General features: G+C 38.5%; 1 long non-coding RNA gene across 1 annotated transcript; it reads left to right on the top strand.

Annotated features, from left to right (window-relative positions):
- Positions 1–1,219: 1,219 nt before the first annotated feature.
- On the top strand, positions 1,220–15,300 carry LOC147369950 (uncharacterized). Its single transcript, XR_015168191.1, has 3 exons — positions 1,220–2,547; positions 5,256–5,306; positions 15,190–15,300. It is a non-coding gene; the product is annotated as an uncharacterized LOC147369950 (long non-coding RNA).
- Positions 15,301–18,924: the final 3,624 nt, after the last annotated feature.

Below are 18,924 nucleotides of genomic sequence, written 5' to 3'. Positions count from 1 at the left end.
TCTATGTATGTTCATAATCTCATTCAGCCGAGTTGAATACAATATACACTTGGTTGCTTTGTTTAAAAGGCTCTGTCTCTCTATATGCGTGCTTTTTTCTTTATTCAATTTAATGCTAATAACTGTACGCTTGTTTATGGCATCATGAAAGCATATGAATACGAAAATTTTTCATTATTGTCTTGTATTTTGCTTCTATTCTTGGTATATATAAGTCAGACAATGATTTTTTAAAAAGATACTTTTAAATGAGGTCTTGGAGTAGCTTCATATAAAATTACGTAAGACGACTTCAATTGAGGGTGGCTTTTCTGCGTTTTGTTAGAAGGTGTTAATATACTTTCATTTACAATAGATGATGCCAAATCACTTTCTTCTGGCTTTAGGTTACTGAAGATTTTTGCCTCAGAACCTGTTGTTAAAAGCATAAAAAGAAGACAATAAATAGTCCGGCTTTCTTTTAGAGTGGCAGTGTCATTTGTCCAGAAGGGGGAGCTCTCAGTCCACATGCAACAGAGCAGAGCAGACAGTCTAGTATCTTATCTGCAGCTTGGAAATTGTCTGACAGGAAAATATCAACATAAACCATGCGATTTGCCGCTGGAGCACGCTGGACCTCATCTGCTTAAAAAGATGCACGGATATAGTCATCACAGTTCATAATTTAATAAACTGCTAAAAAACCCACACATTTTCATTTTAGCGACTTTGGTCTCACAACTAAATTCACATTGCTACAAAGACATTTGAATTTTGCACTAATATGTCATGAGCACTGCGCCCATTGCAAATTAATGAGTCTCTGAATAGCACTGTGCATTTGTCGTTTGAATTTATGCTAATGCAATGAGGTCTCCTGGTGATGCTGATAGTCCATAGCAGCTGCTCGAACCATAGAATGTACCGGCACTTCCCTTCTACTTTATATTGCTACCTCTTTTCTTAGCTTTTCTGGCCTGTCACTTAGGCGGCAGTTGTGTAGCTGGTTATTGATAGGTCTGCTAATTATCTTTGACTTTGCAGTATTGGCCTGACCCCCAACACGGAACAGAACTAATGGATCAGTGTTGAGAGAATTACGTACATCGCACAGTGACAGCCTCCGACCAGAAGGTCAGAAGGAGTTCATTGAGAACCACTGGTATTTACAAAGAATGTTGGCATGGAAATTGGAAATATTTTTCAGGGCTATTGTGTAATTAATATCAATAGATCAATCTAAGAAAGTGACTGTAATTTTTATAATCATAATGAATAGCATTTCTGTGTGTGTACAAGAAGAGAGAATGGTCCTTTCAGTTTTTCCCTTTTTTATTCCATCTATTCTATTGCAATCTAAGAAAATGGTCATGGCAATGCTGCTGGGTTATCAGGGTGTCTGAATCTTTATCAACAGTTGTACAAATTGCCAGTGGGTCAAAGAGATGTGGTGACACAGTTGGATCTAGCGGAGGGATTGTTGACACCAGGCCATATGTATGAGAGGGAGACATACAAGTAACTATTTTCATGGGACGCAAGTCCTGAAAAAAGATTTGCAGTGTCTGTTGTTATTTTCTTTCCCCAAGTCTTAATTGTAAAAATTTTTTAGATTAGTGTTTCTATTTGACTAGCTTCTAAGAACAAAGAATGCAAGTATGTAGAGTTTATTCTAATAGATTCAGGAAATTAGATACGGTGTTTAGAAATGTCATGAAAAAATTAAGCAGAAAATTAAAAGCTAGAAGCAAAAGTATACATTAGATTATAGACCTTTGGAAAATTGTTACTGACCTTAAGAAATGTTCTTTTTTCCTTAGGCCCAAGAAACACTTGCAAACTTTTTCTCTCATCCAAACAAACAAATAAAAACCTCATTCTTTAAAAGGGACACATAAATACACAACACCCTGGTTAAATGTAGCATTGTTAGTATTCATTTTTTAGATTGTTAAAGAAGCTAAGTAAGAGCTTGAATTCAATTCTTGAATTATCTCCAGGGGTAAAAAGCATTCCAAGGCAGATATGTATAATTATTTGTTAAGTGATGGGAGGAAGTACTGAATATAGAAGTAAAAGTGACCTGTTAATCTCAAATAGTACCCAAGAGCAAGCAGGTGCTTCTCTTACAAAACTTGTAACAGGAAGAGGATTTTTTATCCTGACTCCACAGCCTAGCAAGCTGCTCAGAGCACCTGCCCCAGGAGATGAAAACACTTCTGCTGTCTCTACCTGTTGGCACTAACCTAAGGGTTAAAGGACCACTGGAGAGAAAGGAACTTGACTTAGAAGGCAGCACATAGAACCTTCACTACAGCGCCTCCGTTTTCCATCAAGGCGGGGAGACGTTTTCACTCTTCTTGGAAAAACTTTGAAATGTAAACTGTTTCGATTGATGGCTCCTTCTGGCCCTGGCAACTCTTTTTGGTAGCTGGTGCTCTTTCTGTAATACTTGTTAAAAACGTCTCCGTAGCAAAGATGTTGTTTTTTATGTGATTTTTTTTTTTTTTAAGTCAGCGCATGTGTGAGCACAGACAGGCTCTCATCTCGTTCTGCGGAGACTGGCAGGTGAACACCTACTCCTGTTGCCCTTATTCATTTGCAATACTTTATAAGATTAGTCTCTTTGAAAGCTGTTTTCAGTCTAAACTGTCAATCCTCTTCGAATGTGGTCCCTCTCACTAGGGATGACTTCTTAGAACTTGTGAGAATGCTGTGGTCTGAAAGTCCCTTTCTTAGCCCAGAGCTGCTTCGGTTAGTCTCTGATAACCTGCCCCTAAACCTTCTACAGCAAGGCTGCCTGGGGGCAGTTATAAAAAACTGGGCATACATCTAAGGTATCATATGTTTTAGAGCAGTCTTTTAACTACAAATACAACTTCCACCACCATTCATGTAATTGTATTCGTTTTATCTTGTGTTGGAAATTCCATTTTTGGTCAATCACCTATGAGATGACTGCATGCATGCGATTTTTTTTATTCTCGTAACATTCTTAAACTGCATCCATGTGGAAAGAATTTAGGTGGTGAAATTGATCAATCTGCTTAAACAGATTGATTTAGAGAGTGAAATTGGCCAAACTGCATAAATCAGTGTGAAAAATACCCATTTTAGTCTAAATGTTGACTGCTTATTTTGATCTGATGGATTTATAATTGTTACATTATTTCTTTGAGTGTGTGCTCAGTCGCTCAGTTGTGTCTGACTCTTTGAGACCCCACAGATTATAGCCCATGAGGCTTCTCTGTCCATGGGATTTTCCCAGCAAGAATGCAATAGTGGGTTGCTATTTCCTTTATTCTGTGCTATATAGAGTCAGGTTCTTGAGTTACATATTATTATTTATTGGGGTTATTGTTCTTTGTCTGATCATATTGAATGTATTACACTAGTCTTCTTTGTTTTGCTGCAGTTGCTTTTCTGAAAGATTGTCCTCTTTTGAGTGTACCAGAAGAGGAAAGCCCTGTGACCTCTTTCCCAGTAGAGCCAACCTCTCCTCCAGTGTTTTGCATTAGGAATTCTCCCACTTTCCAGACACTCTGCCTACAAAAGCACATTCTGAGGCAGTGAGACTGCAAATCAATAAAGATTTGATTTGCAAGTGTTGAGGCAGGTGCTGATTAAGTGTATAGACTAGGACAGGAAGCCATGCTGGTTGTAGTCTTCTTCAGTCAAGTGGCTGCTCAGGCGCTCAGAGATGCTTCTTTCCTTTCATTTCTTATTCACATACACACACACACACACACACGTACAGATTCTCTCATACACACACACACACACATACACATTCCCTCATACATACACACATACTTTCCCTCATACATATATATACATCCCCTTGTACATACATATACATTCCTTCAAATACACACCCCCCACACACACATACACATCCCCCCCACACACATACACACACCACATATTCATTCCCCCCCACACACATACACATTCCTTCATACACACACATACACATTCCCTTATCAGTTCAGTTCAGTTCAGTCGTTCGGTCATGTCCGACTCTTTGCGACCCCATGAATCGCAGCACGCCAGGCCTCCCTGTCCATCACCAACTCCCGGAGTTCACTCAGACTCACGTCCATCAAGTCAGTGATGCCATCCAGCCATCTCAGCCTCTGTCGTCCCCTTCTCCTCCTGCCCCCAATCCCTCCCAGCATCAGAGTCTTTTCCAATGAGTCAACTCCTCACACACATACACACACATATTCACACATATACATTCCTTCATACACACACATATACATTCCCTCATACACACACACATATACATTACCTCACACACATACACACACATATTCACACATACACATACCTTCCCTCATACAAACACACAAATACACATTCTATCACACACACATATACATTCCGTCATACACATTCATACACATATTTCCTCATATATACACACACATACGTTCCCTCATACACACACATATACATTCCTTCATACACACAAACACACATATACATTTCTTCTTACACAGATATTCTCTCATATACACACACATGTACATTCCTTTATACACACACATACACATTCCCTCATATACAGATACACCCACACATATATTCCCTCATACACACACACACACACACATTCCCTCCTATACACGTGCACACATATATACATATAAGATATATTAATACATATACACACATAATCTCACACATATATAAAGACTGGAATTATCATATTCTATTGTTTTTAATTTTTAAAATTACAGGTAAATAAACATTTCTGTGAAGTTATAAATATTTTCTGAAACACATTTTAAAATTATTTACTAGAATATAGATAAATTTAATTCCTTTTAAATCAATATGAAACATTTAAGTTGTTTCTTACAGCACTAAAAATTTAAGTAATGATAGATTCTGTTTCATCTCAGCACATTCAAGTATGTATGTACTGGGTGCATTATGATTCCTGAGTGGTGTGTACAAGCCTTACTTCAAGATCCCTGTCTTCAAGAAACTTATAATATAGGATGAAAACAAATATTAACATATAAATAACTATGAGTTTGGGTAAACTCTGGGAGTTGATGATGGACAGGGAGGCCTGGCATGCTGTGGTTCATGGGGTTGCAAAGAAAGAGTTGGACACGACTGAGCAACTGAAGTGAACTGAAATAACTATAAAAGGTATGAACAATATAATATTTGTATTAAAATTAAAAGTGTTAGGTAGTATTTACTTTTTTCAGAGCAATGTTCTTAATTTCTTACATTTAATTTTCACATTTGTATTTCAGAATATGTGAAAAACTGCAAATCAGAAACTAAATGACATTATAGTTTGCCAGGTCAGTGCTTGACTTGCTTTTCCCTCCCCCATTCTCTCTTTTTTCTCCTCCTTTATCCTGTTAGGTACCTTAGGGCTATGCTGAGACCCTCTCCCCATTGCCATGGCTAATATTAGAGGTAATTACAAACCGGACATAGACTGAGACCTCTCTACAGACCCAAGTGCAAGTCCTGGGATTATTGGCCTTCTTCAGCAAGGATTCAACTTTTAGTAAATTTCTGCCCTTTTAAGCTTTCTTTCTTTATTATAATGGCTTAAATTTACTGGAGAGAATTATGGCACGTTGCTTCCAAGGAAGCCTTGATATTCTAATTTCTTAAGTGAAGATAAATTTATAAAAATTGTAAACAATTAGATGATATCTGGGAAATCTAAGGGCTTCCCTGGTGGAGACACAGGAGATGGAGTGTTCATCCCTCGGTCAGGAAGATCCCCTAAAGAAGGAAATGGCAACCTACTCCAGTATTCTTGCTTGGGAAATCCCATGGACAGAGGAACCTTGTGGGCTACAGTCCATGGGGTCACAAAAGAGACGGACATAACTTAGCAACTTAGCAACAGCAACAGAGAAACCTAAAGAAAAAATTCTCTTTTCTATACTTCCAAATGATAGTGTCATGGAGTTTCCTTTTTGATTACTTAAGGATTATGGAGACTTAATGCATAGTGAAACAAACAAACAAAACAAAATACAAAACCTGAAAGTATTTAAATCGAAATATGTTTTAAATTTGACTAAAGGGTAGTGGAAAGAGGAAAATCAATTCAACCTGGTAAGGCTTTTATTTTAGGAATAGAAAATGTAGGTAAGATAAAAAGAGTGAGAGAGAGTAAAGAGGGGAGAGGTGGTAGGGGAGAGAGAGAGGGCGAGTGAGAAATTTAAAGACAGTATTATTATAGTAAGAGAATTTATGGTATGTACCCACTTCACAAATTTTAAGTGTACAGTATAATAATGTTAACAATAGGCACTAGAGTGTATAGCACATCCCTAGAAACTATTCATCTTGAATAAGTGAAACTACATTACCAGTTGAATACTGCTTCCCCATTTTCCCTTCCTCGCAGACCCTAGTCAGTACCATTCTGCTTTCTGCTTTTATGATCCAGCCTTAGAAAAGAAGTACCCCCTGCCTTATGTGACAACATGAATGAACCTGGAGGACAGGATGCTACATGAAATAAACCAGTCATAGAAGGACAAATACTGTGTGATTCCACTTACATGTGTATGTAAGTGTATGTATAACAGTCACACTCACAGAAACAGAGAGTGAGAAATATTTTGGGAGAAAAGAGTGAAAATGGGAAGAGAATTTGTGTGTAAGTCACTTCTCTTAAGTGCCTCAATGAATCTCTGGTATCGTCCTCTAAGTTCTTTAGGTTGGTTTGTTTTACTGATTCATTCACCTTTCTGCTTCTTTTTACCACAGACATCAGGAGGTAAAATGTAAAAGTCTCTTGAATGCCAAAGGTTTGGAACAAGTATGCACCACCCCAGTTTATACTATGATACTACACAGGGGAAGGAGCAAAGGTATTTTGAAACTTACAAGTGCACTGATAAGAGAGAAATTATTGAAGAGAAGAAATTTGAGACTCTTATCTAGCATTTATTTAAGGTCACTTGAGAGTTCTTTAAATCATAAATGAGAAAGAGAAATTAAAATGCAGAAAATATTATTTGAACAGTATCTGCAAAATGTAATGTTAGGATATTTGCGGGGTCTCGTCCAATTCATGTAGGGACATTAAATTTTGACGCTTTTTTAAAAAAAACTAGAGAAGAGAGTATTACATGTGAACTAAGGCCCTATAAGGCGATGCAGCTGATCCTGAAAATAGGATCCATGGCCCTTAATTTTTGGTTAGGTGACTAGAAAACTTCAAATTTTCAAGCCTGTAAAGGTCATGTCACATCCTTTGGCCTCTTTCTGTTCCTTTAGGGCCCAATTTAAGGGTATGGTCTCTGCAGGGCAGGACAGGCATGTAGAAAGTGCTTGCCAAGCGATTTATTTTGCTAAAATATGGTAATCGGCTTAGGAGGACTTGGTAGCTTAAAAAAATCATAAATGGTATTAAAAAGATGTCTACATTTCTGCATCTTTCAAAAAAGAAAAGAGCCTTCAGAAATCTTATCTGGCACTATGAAAATAGACTCCACAGAAGATTCTTTCCCTTCCACCTCCCACTCCCCAGTTTAAATCAACTAATTAAGAAAGACTGTAACTAGAAGGGAATGATTAACTCATTACCTTAATCATTGTCATACTTGTGAATATGGACTTGTACCAGAGTTAAGAGGTTAATGATTTCAAATACATTGTCAAAACTGTCTATGGTTTTCAAAGAGGAGGATTTTATGTTCTGTAGTTTATATGCTTAGAGTTAGAATTCAACTGTGATAAAGTTTGACATTAAAATAAGTTACTGAAATTATGAAGAAAATGCTGGGTCAATAAAAATAAAAATTTATCTTTGTCATTGTTGCCAACATGAAGGCTACCTTCAGTGTAGTTGCCCCCAGTGCTACCATCATCTTCATGTAAATATTTCTTTCTCATCTTGGCAGCTGGGAATTAACTTGCTTGGGCACCAGCTATCCATACATAGGGATGACTGAATTTCAGTCTTCGGTCATCTTATCTTCTTACTAAGAATGTTTTGTAGCACTTTTATGTCTAATATGTGCTAAAATGTCTATCAGCAGAGTGGCACAGCAGGAGCGTGCTGGGCCCATAACACAGAGGTTGATGGGTCAAAACCATCCTCTGCTAAGCTTTATTTTTTTGGGCTTCCCTTGTGGCTCAGCTGGTAAAGAATCCACCTGCAATGTGGGAATCCTGGGTTCGATCCCTGGATTGGGAAGATACCCTGGAGAAAGGAAAGGCTACTTATTCCAGTATTCTGGCCTAGAGAATTCCATGGACTGTATAGTCCATGGGGTTGCAAAGAATTGGACATGACTGAGCAACTTTCACTTTCATACGCTAACAATTTCTAAAATCATATATCCAGTCCTGCTCTTGCTGAGTCCATTACCCACCTTGATATTCATCAATCTTGGCAGGCACTGAGCTAGGTACAGTGGATCCACCTGTCTTGGCAGGACTTACAACCTAGGTAGATGCGTTGAACAAATGATATAAATAAATATCTAATTATGAATTGTGATTAGTGCTCAGTAAAGCAGGCTTCCATGGTAGCTCAGTGGTAAATAATCTGTCTGCCATGTAAGAGACACGGGAGATGTGGGTTTGATTCCTGGCTTGTGAAGATCTCCTGGAAAAGCAAATGGCAACCCACTCCAGTATTCTTGCCTGGAAAATCCCATGAACAGAGGAGGCTGGTGGGCTACAGTCCATGGGGTCGCTAAAGAGTCTTAGCAACTAAACAGCATCAATTCAGTTTTAAAGCACAGAAGATGATGAGAGATTATTACCTCTCATGGCAGGAACTGGTTTAGATTATGAAGCTTCTCTAGGAAGATGCAATTATGTTGGAGCCTGAAGAGTGATCTGGAATGACCAAGTGAAATGTTGGGAGGATGAGAATTCTAGGGAAAGGTAACAGCACATCCAAATGTCCGGGGGTAGGAAAGCACTTGGCACTTTGACAAAACTGAAAGAAGGCATATACGCCTGCAGGATAATAAGAGAGCATGGGTGATGTAAGATGAGACTAGAGAGGAAGACAGGAGAAGACTGTGCGGACATTTTCCTGACCATGGGATTTAGGATTTTAAGATAAATAGAAAACCACTGACAAGTTTTAAGAAGTACTGACACGATTAGAGTTACGTTTCAAGAAGTTGTGTTGTGTGTGCGTTTAGTCGCTTAGTTGTTGTCCGACTCTTTATGACCCTTTGGACTGTAGCCCACCAGGTTCCTCTGCCCATGGAATTTTTTCAACAAGAATACTGGAATATGTTGTCATTTCCTTCTTCAGGGGATCTTACTGATTCAGGGATTGAACTCGCATCTCCTGTGTCTGCTGCATTGCAGGTGGATTCTTTACCCCCTGAGCCATCAGGGAAGCCCCTCAAGAAGATGACTGGTAATATTTGTGGGAAATGCACTGGAGGAGGAACATAGTGGAAACGTGAGAACAGTGGTCTAGTTAAGGGAAGATGGTGCCTCAGAAAAGAGGGTGGAGATGGACTCAAGATATAATTGATTGGGAGATTTTGGATATTGGCTAGATATTGAATTGATTGGCTAGATAATGAGTTGATAGATCAGATGCTTACTGAACAATGTGTAGTTGGGAAGGGTTTGGCAGAAGGTCTCACTTGTCTGAAATCTCCCACCCTGCTAACTATGTACAAACTTGCATGCTAATTCCATTCTTGGGAAAGTGCTATGCAGGGGAGCCTTGTGGCACAGCTCCAAGGGGACCATCTCGATGTTCCAATGTGCTTGATGTTCTCTAGAGTTTTGCAGGGCAATGCCCCTAGGGATGCGGGATATTTGAATGCTCTCTGTTGCTTGTAAAGACTATAAAATAGGATGTTATTTGTGTTGCGTTGAGGGCTCCCATGTATGATAAGGGAGGACTGGAAGGTTCAACCTGGCATGGAATTGTGAAATTCCTCAGGAAGGGGGCATTGTTTTAAGCAAGGGGATATTTAATAATTCATTGTCCAAAGGGTTGCTGTTGTGCAATTTGTATGCCTAAAAGAGCAATCTTCTTTTAATCATGTACAGTATCCATGTTTCCATTAGTCAGATATTATATGTGTTCCACAAATTCACCTCTTCAAACCACACAAGATGGTAATTCACTTCTTCAGATAAATTGAATGCTCTTTTAAAAAGTTGGTTACTCTGCCATACAATTTACTGCTTTAGCAAAGTAGCTGCTCAAAGTGATGGGTATCTTTTTTTCTATGGTGGGCCAATAATCATTAGTCAAAACAAGAAAGAAAATTCCCAACCCCTCAAACCAAAGCAATTTAATCTGTTTTCTAGTAAGTTGACAGAAATACAAATTTCACAAGTCACACAAAAATACAATTTTATATCAAGACCTGTTAAGGAATGAGAGACACTGAAGGGAGAGAGAAAGGGGAAGAGTGTAAGAACAGAATCTTTTTATTCATTGTGCTTTGAGTTCTTATATTTCTTTGTTCTACTGCCTAGGCCCCAAATTTCATTTCCAAAGGCTTGGAAAAGCATCTTTCTCCTCCAAACAATTACTGAAAACCATGGCTGCCGTCTGGCCCCCACTATCTGTTGGCCATTCTACTATTGCTGAAACCCATGCCTGTTTCTGTCTCAGCTCGGCTTTATCTGCAGGCCAAGGTTCTCCCAGCGCCCATGGTGGAAACACTGGATTCGGGACCTCCTTAGATGATCTGTCTCTTGGTGATTCAAGTCCTCTTGCTTTTGCAGTGTTCGTGTTTCCTTCTCATACTCAATCTTCAATGCTACAACCAATGACTTGGGACACACCTGCTGCTTTTCTGAGAATCTCAGAATGAAGCGTTGTTTGTGATGTGGGGACTCCAACCATACGCTTAGAATTCTATTTTGGACATTTGCATAACTGGATGAGCTTATCAGTCAAGAAAGGGACATTGGGTAGGCAATTAATAAGGAAGCTTGCCAGGGGCTTAATGAAATGAGGTTCATGACTGGTTTCAGTTTATTGTCTGGTTCTCCCTCACCAGCCTAATTAAAGTACAGATTTGAGAGCTAGCAGGGAGAATTGAATCCTGATTAATTTTCATGCTGGTAAGACCTTAAACTGATTTCTTACCTTCTCTGGGCTTTAAAGTCTATGGTAATTTCGCATGAACAGAACCCCTGCCTGAATGCTGAGTCATTTTCCCAAGAGAACAAAGCTTCTAGAAAGCTTGGTGGATGGTTTTTCATTTCCTGTAACCTGGAGTGAACTTCAGATGCTGCCGCCAAATTGGAGGGCTTACAGTGTCTTAGTTGGGCCAAAAGCCCAATGAATGCCAAGGGCCAAGGCCGTGTCTGCTTAGTGACTGTTGCCGACTGCCTCACCGGGGCTGCTGGTATTGAAGCAAATTCTATTTGGAAAGAGGCCAGATTCTTCTGTCTCCTAGTGGGGGCGGGGAGGGTGCCTAGAATTTTATAATGTGTGCTTATATTTGTGTAATCAGCAAAATTTCTAATTAAGTGAGAATTAGTGTGTTTTACTTAGTTAAAATTATTGCCTTTAAAGACTGAACTAAACTGTAAAGTATAACTTCTGAAATTGTGTGTAGTAATAATAATATATAGTGTTCACTGTGTGTAAACACTGTTTTAATTGCTTAATTTGTATTAGTTCATTTTATTCTCGCAACTCTGAGATTAGTTTTCTCTTATTAACCTCAGTTAACATATCAAGATATTAAGGCAAGTAGAGGTTAAGTGATTTGCCTAAATTATACAAAAACTCAAGGTTATACAAAAGCTCCCACTTTTTTTTTTTTTTTCTGGATGAGTCTGGCATAACAAAATTCAACAGAACTTTACATGGCCTGCTATTTACAGGTATTTTTTGTAGGAGGAGGCAAAATAATCAGGAGATGTGTACCTGCTTTAGAGACTTACTGAGTTAAGATTTAGTGATCAGGAAAGAAGACTGAAAGACTCAGAGGATTGCGTTGAGAGGAGTGTAGAAAGTGTAAGTGTCAGAAAATTCATGATACAAGGAATATATTGCTTAGAATTTTATAGGGATAATTGATAATAAAGCCGTTAGTAAAGATGGAAAATGAAATAAGGAAAAGCAAGACAAGTTTATTCAGGGAACTTAAGTGCACAGAGTATAGTCCTGATGCTGATCCATGTCTGAATTCAAAGAAGACAATTTTGATGTTCCATGGAAGAATCAATTGAAACCATGGTGGAGTAAGACTGGGATGCAGTAGTGACTAGAGATATCTTATACAAGTGATTCTGACCTTGGTTTGGGGGTGAAATAGGGCCAAACTGTTGAGAAAGTTACTCAAGCTATGAAACATATGCATGGCACTCAGTAACTGTATGCATTATGATTGCCTGCAAACATTAGACATTCTAGATCAATCCAAAGGAGTTGTCTATTGGATGCAAAGGTATTATCTTCTTTTAAAATGGCAACATTTTAAAATGCTTACAAGAATTTGATGGGCTACAGTGGATATGTTTTTCTTTCCAAGCTCGACTGTCTCCAAGTCAAAGTTCTCTTTTTATAATGTATTTGATAATGTCACCTCTACTTTCCTGAAATAAGCTCCACAGTTAATATAAAATCAATAATGCTACCACTTGTATATAAAGTAAACATAAATAAAAAGATGAATATTAAAACAGTATGTATTCCCATCTGTAAATGTTCTGGCAAAGTGACAGTGGAAGATATAATGAGGTCGTCAGATGTGTGCCCTGTTTGAAGAATCCCTGTGGATTTGATGGCACAAATGCGAACTGACAGAGTTGTGTTACACCAGCCGCCCAGATACCATGAGTGGTGTTGCTGTCAGTGATGTGATGTTTCCAGAATGATAAACAACTGCAGGTACACTTTCAAACAAAATAAAATGCAATCTTCTCTCACTCTCCATAGTAGTTACATCCCTCAAATATCACTGAGATCAAAACACTGTAAAGCATACTTTGTGTTTATATGTAAAAGGAACTTAAGTTGCAGGCTCAGATTTTCCCCCCGATTGAATGTCTGGCATGATATTCTGAAGTCAAAAGAGTTGCTGAATAATTTCACATCATGCAAGGTTCATAGCATCCCTGTGCCCCGTTCACTAAATGCTGATAGCACCCTCCATTACTGTAGCAATGAAATAATTAAGTGCAGGGTCCAATCATGGACCCTTATAGTTTTTAGTCTGAAAAAGTGTAGAAAATCAGGCTTTGATGTCAGTAATGTGTCAGGATGATTGGAAGGCCATTTTTAGCTCATCAGCCCCTTGACTAGGCCATGTGAAAGCAAAACAACAAAATACCCCAAAACTGAATGGCTTAAAACAATGATGGGTTATTTGTCACAATTTGGTCAGTGGGTGGTTAATTCCTGTGAATGCCAGTCGAACCTCTCCAGTCATGGTGATAGCCTAAAAAAATCCCACACATTTTCAAATCTCTACCTGGCAAACTTCTGCTCACTCTCTAGATCTCAGCTGAGATGTCACTTTGTCAAGGACACCTCTCCTGACTCCACATATTAGATTGAATTCCCATTGTAGTACTCTCATAGCATTTATTTCCTAACACTCACCACATTTTTTATTGTTGGATATTTTCAGTGTCACACTGAGTTCTGTGAAGGCAAGTCCTATGTTTTCTTCATTATTGTATCCTTGTTACCTTATTCCAGATAGTTTTTTAAAAATTATTTTTGTATTGCATTGCATTGACTTGGAATATAATTTGTAGATAAGTTGCTCCCAAAAGTATGACCTAATAGTTTTAGAAACTATTGTTTAGTTATTTAAAATGTCATTGTTTCAACTTAAATAAAAATCTGCCCTTGGATATTAAATGAAATAAGATTTTTGACCAGGAGAAAAATAGCCGTACAACATAACATGCATTCACTCTTCAATGAAGTACTGAATCATTGCATTCTTCACTGTTTTGCTTAATAGGAGATTAGGATCTTCTATGGATTTGTGCAACGTTACTCACCTGGATTTCTAACCACTTACTGTCCTTTACTTCTTTGGTACATACTTTGACTCTTGAACTTGGTTTGAGTCTTTAGCTATTTGTACTAAAATAGCTAATAGCTAAAATGGACATCTTTTCCTCCTAGGGATTTAGGCTCAGTTATGAATCAGCATCAGTCTCATTACAGCATGCTCATCCATTAAGGGTTGATCCTTGTCCTGACTCTCATCTTGTCCCTCACAGTCTATACATGATTCGATACAGATGTGAGTCTCAATTTCACCCATGCATTTCACCCTATATTTTGTCTTGAATCCTGGTAGAACCTATGGCACCCACAAAGTTGCTTGAAGGAATGAATCTAGATTGTGACTCTTCATATTTCCACTTCCCCAGTGAGGGCTTTCCAAATGATTTTGGTTTACTCGTATTAATAATCCTTTAAAATATCTTCTTATCACCCTTTCTGAGCCCTTTCATGGTTCTTGAATTATGACTTTGATAAAAATCTGACTCTAGTTAATATAAATTCAATTTCTTCTCAGTGTCCTGGGAGTCAAATCACAGTGATTTTATTGTATTTTTTTGTTAGCTTAGCCAGCGCAGGATACTTGAACTAAGACTGGAGGTCTCTCTCTGAAAAATAGGGGCTGGGTTAGATTATTTCTAGAGCCATCCACAAATACAATACCAGAAATACTGATTGCTTCCCTGTATGTAGCCCTGAACTGCTGGTTTCTCTCTGCCCCTTACTTGGTGCAATATCATTCTTAGATAAGGAACTGGAAGCTGGGAGAGTAAGGTGGGACTTGAATAGGTAATTTTTTATTTGCATGCCTGCACTACGCATATGCTTAATCAGCCTTGTAGTCTGAATAAGTAGTAGAAGCAATGCTATGTATTTGAGCTATTTTGAGACATTGAAAACATTGTGTCTCTTTCAAAATTGGCCACGTCTTTTTTGATTTTCTTCCCACTCTGAACATAAAGCAGGTGCATCCGCAATAGTTGGCTCAAAGGAAAAAAGTTTTTGCATTGAATACTGATCATTTCTCGTAGTTCACTTTATCTTAGTCATCAGTGTTGATTCTGAGATATTAAGTATGGTAATAACTTGAAGCCAAATTAGTCAAGATTTGGCCAGCACTAACCAGGATTTGCTTTAACTGTGGGAGGAACTTGCAAAAGGCAATATTGATTATGTCTGGGATATGCCAATTATAATTTGACATTCTGATTTCTGCTTTTTGTTTAACTTAGGAGCAGATTCTGCTTTGCTCTGTTTGTGAAAGACAACTGGATGAGTGAAGATTACTACTTGCAATAACACTAGCAATTTGTCTGGAATTAAAATTAAAAGAGGGAAAGCAATATCTACTTTTTGTTTATTCTGACTCAAAATGGTTGGAAGTGAGGAATATTACTGAACAATATTTCCTAGGTAAAAAGAGAAAAATGAAAAGAAGGAAAAAGCCAAGAGTGACACTTGAGATGGAAATTTAAAAAATACATAATTTAGTACTTGGTAGATTCTGAAACAGAGAAGGAAATGGCAACCCACTCCAGTACTCTTGCCTGGAAAATCCCATGGGCAGAGGAGCCTGGTAGGCTACAGTCCATAGGGTCATGAAGAGTCAGACACGACTGAGCGACTTCACTTTTCACTTTCATGCATTGGAGAAAGAAATGGCAACCCACTCCAGTGTTCTTGCTTGGAGAATCCCAGGGACGGGGGAGCCTGGTGGGCTGCTGTCTATGGGGTCGCACAGAGTCGGACACGACTGAAGCGACTTAGCAGCAGCAGCAGATTCTGAAAGTGATGAGTGATGAGAAAACTGAAGAAGTGATGTCATCGTGGAAAAAAATTAATTGGAAACTGAAAGGATGCAGAGTTAGTAAGTATATAGAAAAGGGATATTTTAGAGCAAAACTGGTCACTTTGTGATCAGTATAATCTATCACCCAGGGCAGAGATTATATTCCAAGTTAATAGTCCTTTAATAAGCACAATAAGATGCTGAAATGGGACTCTTCCTCTTTTAGTTGGCTGAGGCATAAAGAAATTGGGGCTACATTCAAGAACGAACTATGATTTTGATGCCCTATCCGAGAACCAGGGAGATGACTCTGAAATCCATGTTGAGAAACCAAGAAAGTGGGGACAGAGAAGGATTTTGTTAATAAAGTTTTTGGAGAGAACTCTGAGTGCTATGAGTATCATTCGCCCTTGACATGGGAGTGGTTTGGAAACTTGTTGAGAGAGGCTCAGCTCAGAGAACTAGATATGTATGTTCCTTACAACTGGGAACTGAGTGGACAAATGTCTGATTAATGTCCAAGTAAGTTAAAGCAGGCTTTAAGGGAAAAAGACCATATTTGCAAAGTTTCTGTATGTGCCTCAGATAGACGGTCAAAGTACATGCATAGCAGCCATGGGGAAAATTAAGTAGGAATATAGCCTGAAGTCAGTTAAACAGGGAATCAGCCAAAGAAGATGATGTATCAGGGTGAGGGGACCTAGAGTAAGAGGCTAAGAGGTACACCACTAAGTTCAGAGGCTACACAATGATTAGGAGCAGCCAGCACTGGCACAGTCAGGGGAATTGCATTTGCAGGTGCCCAGCATGAAAGTTGCCGAAGAATCTGCAAAAACACCCATGAAAGAAAGAGTCTGCCAGGCCTAGAGAACATTTCATGGTACCTTTTCATGATAATTCAGTGAGGGAAGAACTTTCTTATTTCATTTACCTCTCCTTCCTCTCACCCCATGTTTGATCCTGGAAAGTCAAGAGACAGCAGCTATTGAGTAAGGGAGGGAAAAAAAAAGGTAAGGGAAAGAGAGAATAAATAGACCACATCTCAGTCTTGAAGGCAGGTGGCCTATCTGCCACCAGGCTTTGCTGGAGAGCAGTGGGGAGAGTCTTACTTGTGAATGAAGTTTGAACGGTTAATTAATGTATTGGATTAAATATTGTAATTTCTGAATGAAGGGCTAAAGTGACTGTGTGTGTGTGTCCTCAATCTGATTTTTTGTGACTCCATCGACTGTAGCCCACCAGGGTCCTCTGTCCATGGAACTTTCCAGACAAGAATACTAGAATGGGTTGCCATTTCCTAGCCTAGGGGACCTCCCCAATCTAGGGATCAAACCCATGTCTCTTGCGTCTCTTGCACAGGCAGGCGGATTCTTTACCGCTGTGTCATCTGCCACTTGGGACTGTCAAAAGGAATTTCTTTTAACCAACAAGAGATTAGACAGCCCTGAGGCTGCCTAACTTTCAATCCAATGAGAAGGGTAAAACTTGTGATCGCGTTTTAAAGGACAGAAGAAGATAGAAATCACAGAGGTAACTTTTAATTATGTACCATGAGAACTTCAAACTACAGGCTCTGAAGGAGATAGCATATGTCCTTTCTTGAAGGAGTTATGTCATTGAGCTATACAGATCATGAACTTTTGATATTGCTTTGTTTTAAAATCTCTGATTTTCTATTTCTTAGCTTTAACCTTGACCAATTTACTTAGCTTCTCTGAATCTCATCTGTAAAATGAATCTAATAAAACTTAATCTTGAAGGTTGTGAAGACCCAGATTTATGCTCAAGAAATACTGTTTTCTCTACCTTTTAGCACCCTTTTCTAGATAAAATCTGAATCTATTATTTCATAAGCTATACTTCATGAAAGATGTGAGCAAAACGGCATAGGATATATAAAAAAACTCACAGATCTTGGCTCCTGTTTGTGGATATATAATTCTCTCTAGAAAGTGAATTTTAAACTCCTTAAAGGTAAGTAACAGTAGTTATGATGAATGTTGTAAAATACGATAGTCAATGCGCTCTATCAGAGTTATAGAGGAGAGAGCACTAACATGGATTATTAGACAGTTGTGAGGCAGTCAGATTCAACTATAAGGATGAAATGAGCCTTAAACTGGATATGATAAGATTATGCATAACATTTAAGTGTGGGGAATAAAATCTTGAGCAAAAGTGGAAACCGGCAAAGCATAGCTAGGGAATAATGAGCTGGTATTTGTGATGGAACAGAGGACTTGTATAGTTTTGGGAATCCCTTTGTAGGAGAAGGGATGAAGCCAGTTGGTGGAAGAGCCTTTGGAACAAAAAAACACTATTTATGGCAAGTATACTATAGTCAGGGCTCCATGGTGTTTCAGTGGCAAAGAATCCACCTGCCAATGCATAAGATGAGGGTTCGATCCCTGGGTCAGGAAGATCCCCTGAAGAAGGGAATGGCTACACATTCCAGTGTTCTTGCCTGGGAAATCCTGTGCACGGAGGAACCTGACAGGCTACAGTTCATGGAGTTGCAAAGAGCTGGACACGACTTAGTAACTAAACAACAACAATACTATAGTCAATGTGAAGATTCTGAAGTTTTTGGATGAGGAAAAAGCCACTACTTTGGAAAAATTAATCAAGTTTGTGTTACAGGATGGATTAGCTGGGGAAAAGCCTAGAAACAGTGAGACTATTTATAGATTATTATAAAAGCTAAATCATGAGAATCCTGAACTTGGAAGGTGATAAATAGTTGTAAGCATGGAGAGAAAGGAATGAAATATAATGAGAGAAGAATTGACAGGATTCAGAAAATATTTGCATTTTTAAACATTACACAAGGAAATGTATCTAGACCAGTGCTAACTGATTTTTTTCTGTGATGTTGGAAATATTCTCTACATCGTCCAGTGTTGTAGCCATTAGCCACACGTAGCTATTGATAACTTGAAGTATGGCTAGTGAGACTGAAGAATTGAACTTAAAATTTATTTATGTTGATAATCTTAAATTAAATTTTAAATAACCCCATGTGGCTAATGACTACTATATTAGTACAGCATCTCTCCCACGAGAAATAGCATCATGCACACTTGTTGACAATTGGATAGTTTGAGATTTGAATTCGGCACTATTGCTGTCCTTAGCAATTAGTGCAACGGTTTGAATATTTTATTTTATTTTCTCTGAC

This window comes from Bos grunniens, chromosome 7, assembly GCF_055505025.1.
Source record: "Bos grunniens cultivar Pamir isolate PY7600 chromosome 7, Bosgru_T2T1.0, whole genome shotgun sequence".
Lineage (NCBI taxonomy): Eukaryota > Metazoa > Chordata > Mammalia > Artiodactyla > Bovidae > Bos > Bos grunniens.
This window is presented reverse-complemented; position numbering and strand designations above follow the sequence as displayed.